This window comes from Symphalangus syndactylus, chromosome 5 (genome assembly GCF_028878055.3).
Source record: "Symphalangus syndactylus isolate Jambi chromosome 5, NHGRI_mSymSyn1-v2.1_pri, whole genome shotgun sequence".
NCBI lineage: Eukaryota > Metazoa > Chordata > Mammalia > Primates > Hylobatidae > Symphalangus > Symphalangus syndactylus.
Window position 1 is genome coordinate 30,279,978 of NC_072427.2, and position 13,300 is coordinate 30,293,277.

Sequence of the window (13,300 nt, forward strand, 5' to 3'; positions counted from 1 at the left end):
CAGCCACTGGAACTCAGCATGACATTTCTCAGTTAACGTTAAGACTGTAGGTCGGGCGTGGTGGCTCACACCTGTAATCCCAGCACTTTGGGAGACCGAGGCGGGAGGACCACAAGGTCAGGAGATCAAAAGCATCCTGGTTAACACGGTGAAACCCTGTCTCTACTAAAAATACAAAAAATTAGCTGAGTGTGGTGGCACGTGCCTGTAGTCCCAGCTACTCAGGAGGCTAAGGCAGGAGAATCGCTTGAACCCAGGAGACAGAGGTTGCAGTGAGCCGAGATCGTGCCATTGCACTCCAGCCTGGGCAACAGAGTGAGACTCAGTCTCAAAAAAAAAAAAAAAAAAAAAGATTGTAAATGCATAGGTGTGGTAAAATATTATAATCACTGTAAGAGCTGGCAGTTTTTGTAACAACAAAAAAAGACAGAGAATGAGAGAAATATGACCAGGGGACACACTGCTATTCAATGATCAATAGATAATACTGGCTTCTCAGTTAAAAATGTAAGGGGCACTCTGAGATAGGTCCTTCAAGCTGCCATTCAAAAATATCAAGTTGTGCTTGTTGATAATTTTGGCTAATATATCCTTTGATTCAATAAGACTACTTATTCTGGATCTACTGGTTGAAAACCCTGGTCTTTTCTAGGTGAATGGATTCCAGCAGTACTTGAGATAAAATAGGTGATCTCAAATAGTGGTTCTTTGCTAACTCATGCCAAGCTGGCCCTCCTGCCAAGGCAAGCAAGGTAGGCCATGGCAATAGTATCAGTTAGGGACCAGGTGTGATGGCTCAAGCCTGTAATCCCACATTCTAGGAAGCCGAGATGGGTGGCTCACTTGAGCCCAGGAGTTTAAGACCAGCCCGGGCAACATGGCGAAGCCCCGTCTCTACAAAAAATACAAAAATAGCCAGGCGTGCTGGCTATAGTCCCAGCTACTTGGGAGCTGAGGTGGGAGGAGAATGTGATTGGCCCGTCTTGAGTTATGAACCTGACACTTGACTAAGGGAGGGCAATTATCCCAGACTATAGCATCACTCAAATATATTGCATGGGAAGATGACTCCACAATAAAAAGAAACTGGGGGCTGGGCTCAGTGGCTCACGCCTGTAATCCCAGCACTTTGGGAGGCCAAGGCAGGTGGATCACCTGAGGTCGGGAGTTCGAGACCAGCCTGACCAACATGGAGAAACCCCGTCTCTACTAAAAATACAAAATTAGTTGGGCATGGTGGTGCATGCCTACAATCCCAGCTACTCAGAAGGCTGAGGCAGGAGAATCGCTTGAACCCGGGAGGCAGAGGTTGTGGTGAGCCAAGACTGTGCCATTGCACTCCATGCCTGGGAAGAAAAAAGAAAAGAAACAAACAAAAAAAAGAAACTGGGTGCTGTTTAGAGGGCTGGCTAGAAAACTAATATGCAGTCATAGCAACCTATAACACAACCATCTTTTTTTTTTCCTTTTTTGAGACAGGGGCTCACCCTGTTGCTCAGGCTGGAGTACAGTGGTGCAATAATAGCTTACTGCAGCCTTGACCTCCCAGTGATCCTCCTGCTTCAGCCTCTCAAGTAGCTGGGATTATAGGCATGAGCCACCACGCCTGGCTAATTTTCGTATTTTTTTTAGAGACAAGGTTTCGCCATGTTGCCCAGGCTGGTCTCAGACTCCTGGGCTCAAGTGATCTGCCCACCTTAGCCTCTCAAAGTGCTGGGATTATAGGCATGAGCCACCATGCCCAGCCAACACAACCATCTTTAAAACAGGTGGCAAGAGGTGGTTTGATAATCCCTAAAGAAATATGACCAGGTGGAGGCCAGGCGCGGTGGCTTATGCCTGTAATCCCCGCACTTTGGGAGGCTAAGGCGGGCAGATCATGAGGTCAGGAGATCGAGACCATCCTGGCTAACATGGTGAAAATCCATCTCTACTAAAAATACAAAAAATTAGCCGGGCATGGTAGCGGGCGCCTGTAGTCCCAGCTACTCGGGAGGCTGAGGCAGGAGAATGGCGTGAACCTGGGAGGCAGAGCTTGCGGTGAGCCGAGATCAGGCCACTGCACTCCAGCCTGGGTGACAGAGCAAGACTCCGTCTCAAAAAAAAAAAAAAAAAAAGTAAGAGACACTCTGAAACAGGTCCTTCAAGCTACCATTCAAAAATATCAAGATGTGGGCCGGGCGCAATGGCTCATGCCTGTAATCCCAGCGCTTTGGGAGGCCGAGGCGGGCAGATCATGAGGTCAGGAGTTCGAGACCAGCCTGGCCAACATGGTGAAACCCTGTCTCTACTAAAAATGAAAAAAAATTAGCTGGACGTGGTGGCGGACGCCTGTAGTCCCAGCTGCTTGGGAGGCTGAGGCAGGAGAATGGCATGAACCTGGGAGGCAGAAGTTGCAGTGAGCCAAGATTGCGCCACTGCACTCCAGCCTGGGTGACAGAGCGAGACTCCATCTCAAAAAAAAAAAAAAAAAAGCTATTATAGTCACCATCGCAGTTTAATCACAGTGAAAGGAAACAGAGTAAAGTCGTCCAAGGGAAGAGATGCATGGAGCAGAAAGCAGGAAAGTTCCAAATGCAGAGCTCCCAGTGGAATCATGGACAGAGTTAATTTTCCCAGTATGTGTAACAACACTCACAGAGTATTGCCAATCAGGCAATCTCACCTGAGCTTTGATGTCCGAAGATTTTTGTTGTTGTTGTTGTTGTTTTGTTTTGTTGTTGTTGTTTTGAGATGGAGTCTCACTCTGTTGCCTAGGCTGGAGTGCAGTGGCATAATCTTGGCTCACTACAACCTCCACCTCCTGGGTTCAAGTGATTCTCCTGCCTCAGCCTCCCAAGTAGCTGGGATTATAGGCATCTGCCACCACATCCAGCTAATTTAAGTGGAGACAGGATTTCCCCCATGTTGGCCAGGCTGGTCTTGAACTCCTGACCTCAAGTGATCTGCCCACCTTGGCCTCCCAAAGTGCTGGGATTACAGGCATGAGCCACCGTGTCTGGCTGGAATGATGTCCAAAATTTTTACTGGGGCTCAGTCATGTGGACCTGGTTGTCTGCCCATGTGACTGACCTCAGTCTCCAGCCCCTCCAGAAGTCTAGCTGATAAAGTGTGATCCAAAGTCTCCCCTCCTCCCTCATCACATTGCTAAACTATTTGGTACGCCCCAAAGACTTCTGCCTAAATCACATTGTTAGACTGTCCAGTGTGGCCTAAGGTCTGCCTCCTGGTAAACAAAGATACTTGTATCAGGCAAGACATTCCAAGGGCTTAGAGGTTACCTCCCAGGAGCAAATGGCAAAGGCCAGAACTCTCTTTGCAAGGTTAAGTTCTTTACTACATACTCCTTCTATTAGCTGGCAAGTTCCATGAGGTCAGGAACCTGGTCTTCCTCATCTTTAGGTCCCCAGTGCCTGGCATTATGCCTGGCACTTGTTATGTCAATAACTTTTAGTTGAGTGAATGAAGAAATAATAAGGTGGAATGAGAAAGCACCCTGGAGGAGAGCCCCTCCTCTCTGCTGCTGCACAGAGGAGTGACCTTGCAGAGAAAGCTGAATAGAGGTGTGTGGCAGGCTGCTAACAGGTGCTTGGATATGCTGCAGACTTCTAGGAACAAGAACTATATTTAGTTCTGTGTACGTGATTAAAAGGATAGCCTAAAAACTGACTTTGTACATTGGAAAAGGGAAAGGCAATCACCCTAGCTGTCCTTTCTAATAAAGAAATGAGACTGGGCATGGTGGTTCACACCTATAATCCCAGTGCTTTGGAAGGCCAAGGCAGGAGGATCTCTTGAGGCCAGGAGTTCCAGACCAGCCTGGCCAACAGAGCGAGACCTTGTCTCTACAAAAAATTTAAAAATTAGTTGGGCATGTTGATATGTGCCTGTAGTCCTAGCTGCTTGGGAGGCTGAGGTAGGAGGATCTCCTATGGCCAGGAGTTAGAACTGCAATTAGCTATAATTGTACCACTGCACTCTATATAGACATATATTTTTTAGAGATGGGATCTCACTACGTTGCCCAGGCTGGTCTTGAACACCTGAGTTCAAGCAATCCTCCCATCTCGGCCTCCTGAGTGTCTAGGGCTACAGACGTGCACCACTATGCCCACCTTTCTTTCTTTTGGCGGGGGGGGGGGGTGAATGTTTTATAGCCAAATCATCTTTTTTTTTTTGAGATGGAGTCTTGCTCTGTAGCCCAGGCTGGATTTCAATAGTGCAATCTCAGCTCACTGCAACCTCCGCCTCCCGGGTTCAAGCAATTCTCCTGCCTCAGCCTCCTGAGTAGCTGGGATTACAGGTGCGCGCCACCACGCCCAGCTAATTTTTGTATTTTTAGTAGAGATGGGGTTTCACCACGTTGGTCAGGCTGGTCTCGAACTCCTGACCTCAAGTGATCCACCTACCTCAGCCTCCCAAAGCGTTGGGATTACAGGCGTGAGCCACCGCGCCCGGCCTCAAATCATCTTTATAGCACAATACAAGTCTCTTTTATAGGCAGTAGAGATTTTGGAGCAATGTTTGAGAGGAGCTTTGGATTTTAGAAATAAAAGTGTTTGGTGGAGAAGGTTATAAAATTCCAACTCCAGCATTGGAAGTATGTCTATTCTTAAACCCAAATAAATACAACAAAAGAGAGGAGAAAATGGTAAGATATGTCTCATAGATAAGGTGGTCATCTTCCTTGATTCAGTCATTCAACACATTTATCAAGGGATTGCCTACTATGTTCTAGGTTCTAGGTGCTAGGAGTTCAGGGGCCAACAGGACAGATGTGGTTCCTGCCGTCCTGAAGCTTACAATGTAGTAAGGCACACAAACACTAGGCCAATGAATGTAGAAACAAGTGCATAATTACAAATTGTGATCAGCTCTCTGACAAATAAAAGGGTGCTATGAGTCTCAGAAAGTGCAATTCAGTTTAGGGAGTAATCAAGGAAGATCTTGCTGGGGAAGTGACTTTTGAGCTGAGACCTTAAGGATGAGTCAGATATGTCTGGTGAAGAAGGTGCTGGGAGGGGAGGATAAGCTTTCTAGACAGAGACCTGAAACTTATGCTATTTTTTTTCTTTCTCTTTTTCTTTTTTGTGGGTACATCGCATAGTAGATGTATATATTTATGGGTCACATGAGATATTTTCATAAAGGCATGCAACGCGTAATAATCACATCAAGGTAAATGGGGTATCCATCCCAGGCATTTATCCTTTGTGTTACAAACAGTCCAATTATATTCTTAATTATTTTGAAATGTACGATTAAATTATTTTGTACTATAGTCACCCTGTTGTGCTAGCAAATACACCTTACTCATTCTTTTGTTTATTTATTTATTTATTTATTTGATTTGAGACAGGGTTTCACTCTGTCACCCAGGCTGGAGTGCAGTGGCGTGATCTCAGCTCACTGCAACCTCTGCCCCCCAGGCTCAAGTGATCTTTTTTGTAGTTTTAGTAGAGACAGAGTCTTGCCATGTTGCCTAGGCTGGCCTCAAATTCCTGAGCTCAAGCCATCCACTTGCCTTGGCCTCCCAAAGTGCAGGGATTATAGGCATGAGCCACTGCACCTGGCTTTTATTCATTCTTTCTATTTTTCTGTACCCATTAACCATCCCCACTTCTCCCCCACCCACTACCCTTCCCATCCTCTGGTTACCATCCTTCTACCCTCTATCTCCATGAGTTCAATTATTTTAATTTTTAGCTCCTGCAAAATAAGTGAGAACATGGGAAGTTTGTCTGTCTGTGCCTGGCTTATTTCACTTAACATAATGACCTCCAGTTCCATCCATGTTGTTTCAAATGATAGGATCTCTCTTTTTTTTTGAGACAGAGTCTCACTCTTCACCCAGTCTGGAGTGCAGTGGCACAATCTTGGCTCACTGCAACCTCCGCCTCCCAGGTTCAAGCAATTCTCATGCCTCAGCCTCCCGAGTAGCTGGGATTACAGGTGTGCGCCACCACACCTGGCTAATTTTTGTATTTTTAGTATTTTTTTTTAATAGAGACAAGGATTCATCATGTTGGCCAGGCTGGTCTTCAACCCCTGGCCTCAAGTGATCTGCCCCTCGGCCTCCCAAAGTGCTGAAATTACAGGCGTGAGCCACTGTACCTGGCCTCATTCTTTTTTATGACTTAATAGTTCTCTATTGTGTATCTGTGCGACATTTTCTTTATCCATTTATATGTTGATGAACACTTAGGCTGCTTCCAAATTTTAGCTATTGTGAATAGTGCAGCAATAAACATGGGAGTGCAGATGTCTCTTCAATATACTGATTTCCTTTCTTTGGGGTATATACCTAGGAGGGGGATTGGTAGCTTTATTTTTGGCTTTTTCTTTTCTTTCCTCCCCTCCCTCTCCCCTCCCCTCCCACTCCCCGCTCTTCCCCTCCCCTTCCTTCCCCTCTTCCCTCCCCCTTTCCTCCTCTCCCCCTTCCCCTCCCCTTTTCTTTCCCTCCCCTCCCCTTTTCCTCTCCTCCCCTTTTCCTCCCCTCCTCTCCCCTCCCCTCACCCTTCTTTTCCCCTACACCTTCCCTCCCTTCCCCTCCCCTCCCCTCTCCTCCCTTTTCAACAAGGTCTGACTCTCTTGCCCAGGCTGGAGTGCAATGGTATAATCACAGTTCACTGCAGCCTTTATCTCCCAGGCTCAAGTGATCCTCACACCTCAGCCTCCCAAGTACCTGGGACTACAAGTGTGCACCACTACTCCTAGCTAATTTTCTTTATATTTTGTACAGATGAGGTCTCACTGTGTTGCCCAGGCTGGACTCAAACTCCTGGAATCTTGGACTCAAGTGATCTTCCTGCCTTAGCCTCCAGGCATGAGCCACCTCACCTGGCTATATTTTTAGGTTTTCTTTAGTAACCTCCAAATTGTTCTCCATTGTGGTTGTACTAATTTATATTCTTCCCACCAAAAGTGTATGAGGGTTCCCTATTCTCCACATCCTTGCCAGCATTTGTTATTGCCTGTCTTTTGGATAAAAAACATTTTAACTGGGGTGAGATGGTATCTCATTGTAGTTTTATTTTATTTATTTATTTTGAGATGGAGTCTCACTCTGTTGCCCAGGCTGGAGTGCAGTGATGCAATCCGCCTCCCGGGTTCAAGCGATTCTCCTGCTTCAGCCTCCTGAGTAGCTGGGATTACAGGTGTGCTCCACTGTGCCTGGCTAATATTTGTATTTTTAGTAGAGACAAGGTTTCACCATGTTGGCCAGGCTGGTCTTGAACTCCTGACCTCAAGTGATCCACCCGCCTCAGCCTCCCAAAGTGCTGGGATTAAAGGCATGAGCCACCATGCCTGGCCTCATTGTAGTTTCGATTTGCATTTCTCCGATGATCAGTGAAGTTAAGCATCTTTTCATATGCCTGTTGAGATTTAAATGTCTTATTTTATAAAATGTCTATTCTGGGCTGGGTGTGGTGGCTCACGCATGTAATCCCAGCACTTGGAGAGGCTGAAGTGGGTGTATCATCTGAGGTCAGGTGTTCACGACCAGCCTGGGCAACGTGTGAAACTCCACCTCTACTAAAAATACAAAAATTAGCTGGGCATGGTGGTGGGCACCTGTAATCTCAGCTACTCAGGAGGCCGAAGCATGAGAATCGCTTGAACTCAGGAGGTGGAGATTGCAGTGAGCTGAGATCGCATCACTGCACTCCAGCCCGTGTGATAGATTGAGACTCTGTCTCAGAAAAACAAAACAAAACATAATGTCTGTTTTGGGCCGGGCATGGTGGCTCATGCCTGTAATCCCAGCACTTTGGGAGGCCGAGGCGGGCAGATCACCTGAGGTTAGGAGTTCGAGACCAGCCTGGTCAACATGGCGAAAGCCTGTCTCTACTGAAAATACAAAAATTAGCTGGATATATATGTAGAAAGCTGAAACTGCATCCCTTCCTTACACCTTATACAAAAATTAATTCAAGATGCATTAAAGACTTAAATGTTAGACCTAAAACCATAAAAACCATAGAAGAAAACCTAGGCAATACCATTCAGGACATAGGCATGGGCAAGGACTTCATGACTAAACACCAAAAGCAATGGCAACAAAAGCCCAAAATAGACAAATGGGATTTAATTAAACTAAAGAGCTTCTGCACAGCAAAAGAAACTACCATCAGAGTGAACAGGCAACTTACAGAATGGAAGAAAATTTTTGCAATCTACCCATCTGACAAAGGGCTAATATCCAGAATCTCCAAAGAACTTAAACAAATTTACAAGAAAAAAATCAAACAACCCCATCAAAAAGTGGGCAAAGGATATGAACAGACACTTCTCAAAAGAAGACATTTATGCAGCCAACAGACACATGAAAAAATGCTCATCATCACTGGTCATCAGAGAAATGCAAATCAAAACCACAATGAGATACCATCTCACACCAGTTAGAATGGTGATCATTAAAAAGTCAGGAAACAACAGATGCTGGAGAGGATGTGTAGAAATAGGAACTCTTTTACACTGTTGGTGGGACTGTAAACTAGTTCAACCATTGTGGAAGACAGTGTGGCAATTCCTCAAGGATCTAGAACTAGAAATACGATTTGACCCAGCGATCCCATTACTGGGTATATACCCAAAGGATTATGAATCATGCCGCTATAAAGACACGTGCACACGCATGTTTATTGTGGCACTATTCACAATAGCAAAGACTTGGAACCAACCAAAATGTCCATCAATGATAGACTGGATTAAGAAAATGTGGCACATATACACCATGGAATACTATGCAGCCATAAAAAAGGATGAGTTCATGTCCTTTGTAGGGACATGGATGAAGCTGGAAACCATCATTCTGAGCAAACTATTGCAAGGATAGAAAACCAAACACCACATGTTCTCACTCATAGGTGGGAGTTGAACAATGAGAACACTTGGACACAGGGCGGGGAACATCACATACCAGGGCCTGTCGTGGGGTGTGGGGAGAGGGCGGGGGGAGGGATAGTATTAGGAGATATACTTAATGTAAATGATGAGTTAATGGGTGCAGCACACCAACATGACACATGTATACATATGTAACAAACCTGTGCATTGTGCACATGTACCCTAGAACTTAAAGTATAATAATAATAATAAAAAATTAGCCAGATGTGGTGGTGCACACCTGTAATCCCAGCTACTCGAGAGGCTGAGGCAGGAGAATTGCTTGAAACGGGGATGCAGAGGATGCAGTGGGCTGAGATCGTGCCATTGCACTCCAGCTGAGATGACAGAGTGACACTCTGCCTCAAAAAAAAAAGCAAGGAGGGGCCAGGCGCGGTGGTTCACGCCTGTAATCCCAGCTACTTGGGAGGCTGAGGCACAAGAATCACCAGAGACAGGGAAGTGGAAGTTGCAGTGAGCCGAGATCGTGCCACTGCACTCCAGCCTGGGTAACAGAGCGAGACTCCGTCTCAAACAAAAAAAAAAGCAGCTGGGTGCGGTGGCTCACGCCTGTAATCCCAGCACTTTGGGAGGCCGAGGTGGGTGGATGACGAGGTCAGGAGTTCACGACCAGTCTGGCCAACATGGTGAAAACCCATCTCTACTAAAAATGCAAAAAATCAGCTGGGCGTCGTGGCAGGCGCCTGTAATCCCAACTACTCGGGAGGCTGAGGCAGAGAATTGCTTGAACCCAGGAGGCGGAAGTTGCAGTGAGCGGAGACCGCACCACTGTACTCCAGCCTGAGCGACACAGCAAGACTCCATTTCAGAAAAAAAAAAAAAAGGTAAGGAGGCTGTATCAGTACATATGGATCTACTATATCTGCTTTTTGTAAAATAAGGATCATAGTTTCACCTTTCTCATACTATTATGGTGAGAGTAAATGAATGAAAGTCATTTAGAACAGTGTGTGGGATAAATATAAGGACACAATAAATGTCAACCAATTATTTCAGTGTATGTGTGTACTGTAATTTATTTACTGAGTTTTCTATTGATGGGCCATAATGTTTCTTTGTTTGGGACGGAGTCTCGCTCTGTTGCGAGGCTGGCGTGCAGTAGGGCGATCTCGGCTCACTGCAACCTCCACCTCCCAGGTTCAAGTGATTCTCTTGCCTTAGCCTCCCGAGTAGCTGGGACTATAGGCATGCGCCACCACACCCAGCTAATTTTTGTATTTTTAGTAGAGATGGGGTTTCACCATGTTGGTCTCAATCTCTTGATCTCATGATCTGCCCACCTTAGCCTCCCAAAGTGCTGAGATTACAGGCATGAGCCACCGCGCCCAGCCATTTGTTTTTTTTGTTTTTTTTTTAGACAGAGTCTCCCTCTGTCACCAGGCTGGACTGCAGTGATGGCGTGATCTCGGCTGACTGCAACCTCTGCCTCCCAGGTTCAAGCGATTCTCCTGCCTCAGCCTCCCGAGTGGCTGGGACTACAGGCGTGCACAACCATGCCCAGCTAATTTTTGTATTTTAGTAGAGACAAGGTTTCACCATGTTGGCCAGGATGGTTTTGTTCTCCTTACGTCGTGATCCGCCTGCCTCAGCCTTCCAAAGTGCTGTGATTACAGGCGTGAGCCACCGTGCCCGGCCTCATAATATTTTCAATCTTTTGATATTACAAGCCATTCTGCAGTCTTTTCAGATTTTTTTTTTTTTGCGACAGAGTTTCGCTCTTGTTGCACAGGCTGGAGTGCCATGGCGCTATTTTGGCTCATTGCAACCTCTGCCTCCCAGGTTCAAGCAATTCTGCCTCAGCCTTCCGAGTAGCTGGGATTACAGGCATGCGACATCCCGTCTGGCTAATTTCTTGTATTTTTAGCAGAGATGGGGTTTTACCATGTTGATCAGGGTGGTCTTGAACTCCTGACCTCCAGTGATCCACCCACCTGGGCCTCCCAAAGTGCTGGGATTACAGGCATGAGCCCTGGTGCCCGGCCCAGCCTTTAAGATTTGATTGGGCAGGATGACAGTACCATACTTGAGTTCATTGGTTCAAGCCTGCAGTTACAGGCAAGCCAGGTAGTTGCCTCTCTACTCTGGTTCTCCTGGATTTACCTCTCAGAACAAACTAGCCAGCCAGCCAGCTGCCTTGCACTTTGTTTTGTTATTCACGTTTGTGCCCAGAAATTTCCAAACATTGTCCTGTTAAAACAGTGATGGATAACAGTTCCGGAGAACTCTCTTCCCTTACACACCCACACACCCACACACACAGCTGTGCCTCTGAAAACACTGCTGAGTTCTCTCTCAGCCCACTCAGTTAAATATCTTTATTAATTCTCCTCCTCACCCGGTCCCTAGATCAGGAGTTAGAATGCCTGGGTTCAAGTTTTAGCTCAATACTAATTATTTAGTTGTGTGACTTTGGATAAATCACTGACCCCTGGTGTCCTGAGGATCAGTGGGCAAAACAAATGTGAAGTGTAAATAGTGAGTTGAGAGACTCCATCCTCTCCTGTCTCCAATCAATGGTTTGTACTACTCAGGTCCTGCTGTTTCGTACTCCAGTTTAGTCCTAGAACCATTTGCTTGCCTAGGGAGAAAAAGCATATTTGGCCTGGCACGGTGGCTGACACCCAGCACTTTGGAAGGGGGAGGCAGGCAGATCACTTGAGCCCAGGAGTTCAAGATCAGCCCGGAGCTGGGCGTGATAGCTCACAACTATAATCCTAGAGCTTTGGGAGGCCAAGGTGGGTGGGTCACTTGAGGTCAGGAATTCGAGACCAGCCTGGCCAACATGGCAAAAACCTGCCTCTACTAAAAAAAACACAAAAATTAGATGGGCATGGTAGTGCATGCCTGTAATCCCAGCTACTCTGAAGGCTGAGGCAGGAGAATCACTTGAACCCGGGAGGCAGAGGTTGCAGTGAGCCCAGATCGTGCCATTGCACTCCAGCCTGGGTGACACAGCGAGAGACCCTGTCTCTTAAAAAAAAAAAAAGGGCAAGATAGTGGTTACCCTTCAGCAGAGTAGTAACTGACTGTGGGGTGGGGGATGGGCAAAAGGCGAGGCTTTGGCAAGTTCAGAATATTCTATTTGTTGATTTGTGCATTGGGCACAGACACATGAGTGTATTCAGTTTATGAAAATTCATCTGGCCGGGCGCAGTGGCTTATGCCTGTGATCCTAGCACTTTGGGAGGCTGAGGTGGGTGGATTGCTTTGAGCTCAGGAGTTTGAGACCAGCCTGGGCAACGTGGTGAAACCCTATCTCTACAAAAAATACAAAAATGGGCCGGGCCTAGTGGCACGCACCTATAGTCCCAGCTATTTGGGAGGCTGAGGCTGGAGGATCGCTTGAGTCAGGAAGTAGAGGTTGCAGTGAGCCAGGATTGTGCTGTTGCACTCTATCTTGGGCAACAGAGTGAGACCCTGTCTCAAAAAACAAAATAAAACAGCATTAAGACATATACCTAATGCTAAATGACGAGTTAATGGGTGCAGCACACCAACATGGCACATGGATACATATGTAACAAACCTGCACATTGTGCACATGTACCCTAAAACTTAAAGTATAATAATAATAATAATAATAAATAAAATAAAAAATTCATCAAGCGGTACACTTATATTTGCACTTTTTCTTTTTTTTTTTTTTTGAGACAGAGTCTCGCTCTGTCGCCCAGGCTGGAGTGCAGTGGCGCAATCTCGGCTCACTGCAAGCTCTGCCTCCCGGGTTCACACCATTCTCCTGCCTCAGCCTCTCTGAGTAGCTGGGACTACAGGCGCCCGCCACCACGCCCGGCTAATTTTTTTTTGTATTTTTAGTAGAGACAGGGTTTCACCATGGTCTCGATCTGCTGACCTCGTGATCCACCTGCCTCGGCCTCCCAAAGTGCTGGGATTACAAGCGTGAGCCACCGCGCCCGGCCTGCACTTTTTCAGTATATGACACTTCAATAAAAAGAAAACAGGCTGGATGCAGTAGTTCACTCCTGTAATCCCAGCACTTTGGGAGGCCGAGGTGGGTGGATTGCCTGAGGTCAGGAGTTCGAGACCAGCCTGGCTAACATGGTGAAACCCTGTCTCTACTAAAAATACAAAAATTAGCAGGGTGTGGTGGCGGGCACCTATAATCTCACCTACTCAGGAGGCTAAGGCAGGAGAATTGCTTGAACCCAGGAGGCGGAAGTCACAGTGAGCCGAGATCGCGCCATTGCACTCCAGCCTGGGAAACACAGCAAGACCCCCACTCAAAAAAAAAAAAAAAAAAAAAAAAAAGAAGTCTTTCAGACTGGTTACAATACTGAAACTAAAGGAGTGATGAAGTCAACCTCCAGTCAGCTGTACTGATGCAAAGGAGAAAATATCCTAGCTGAGATAAAGATTCAGACACCAAGGA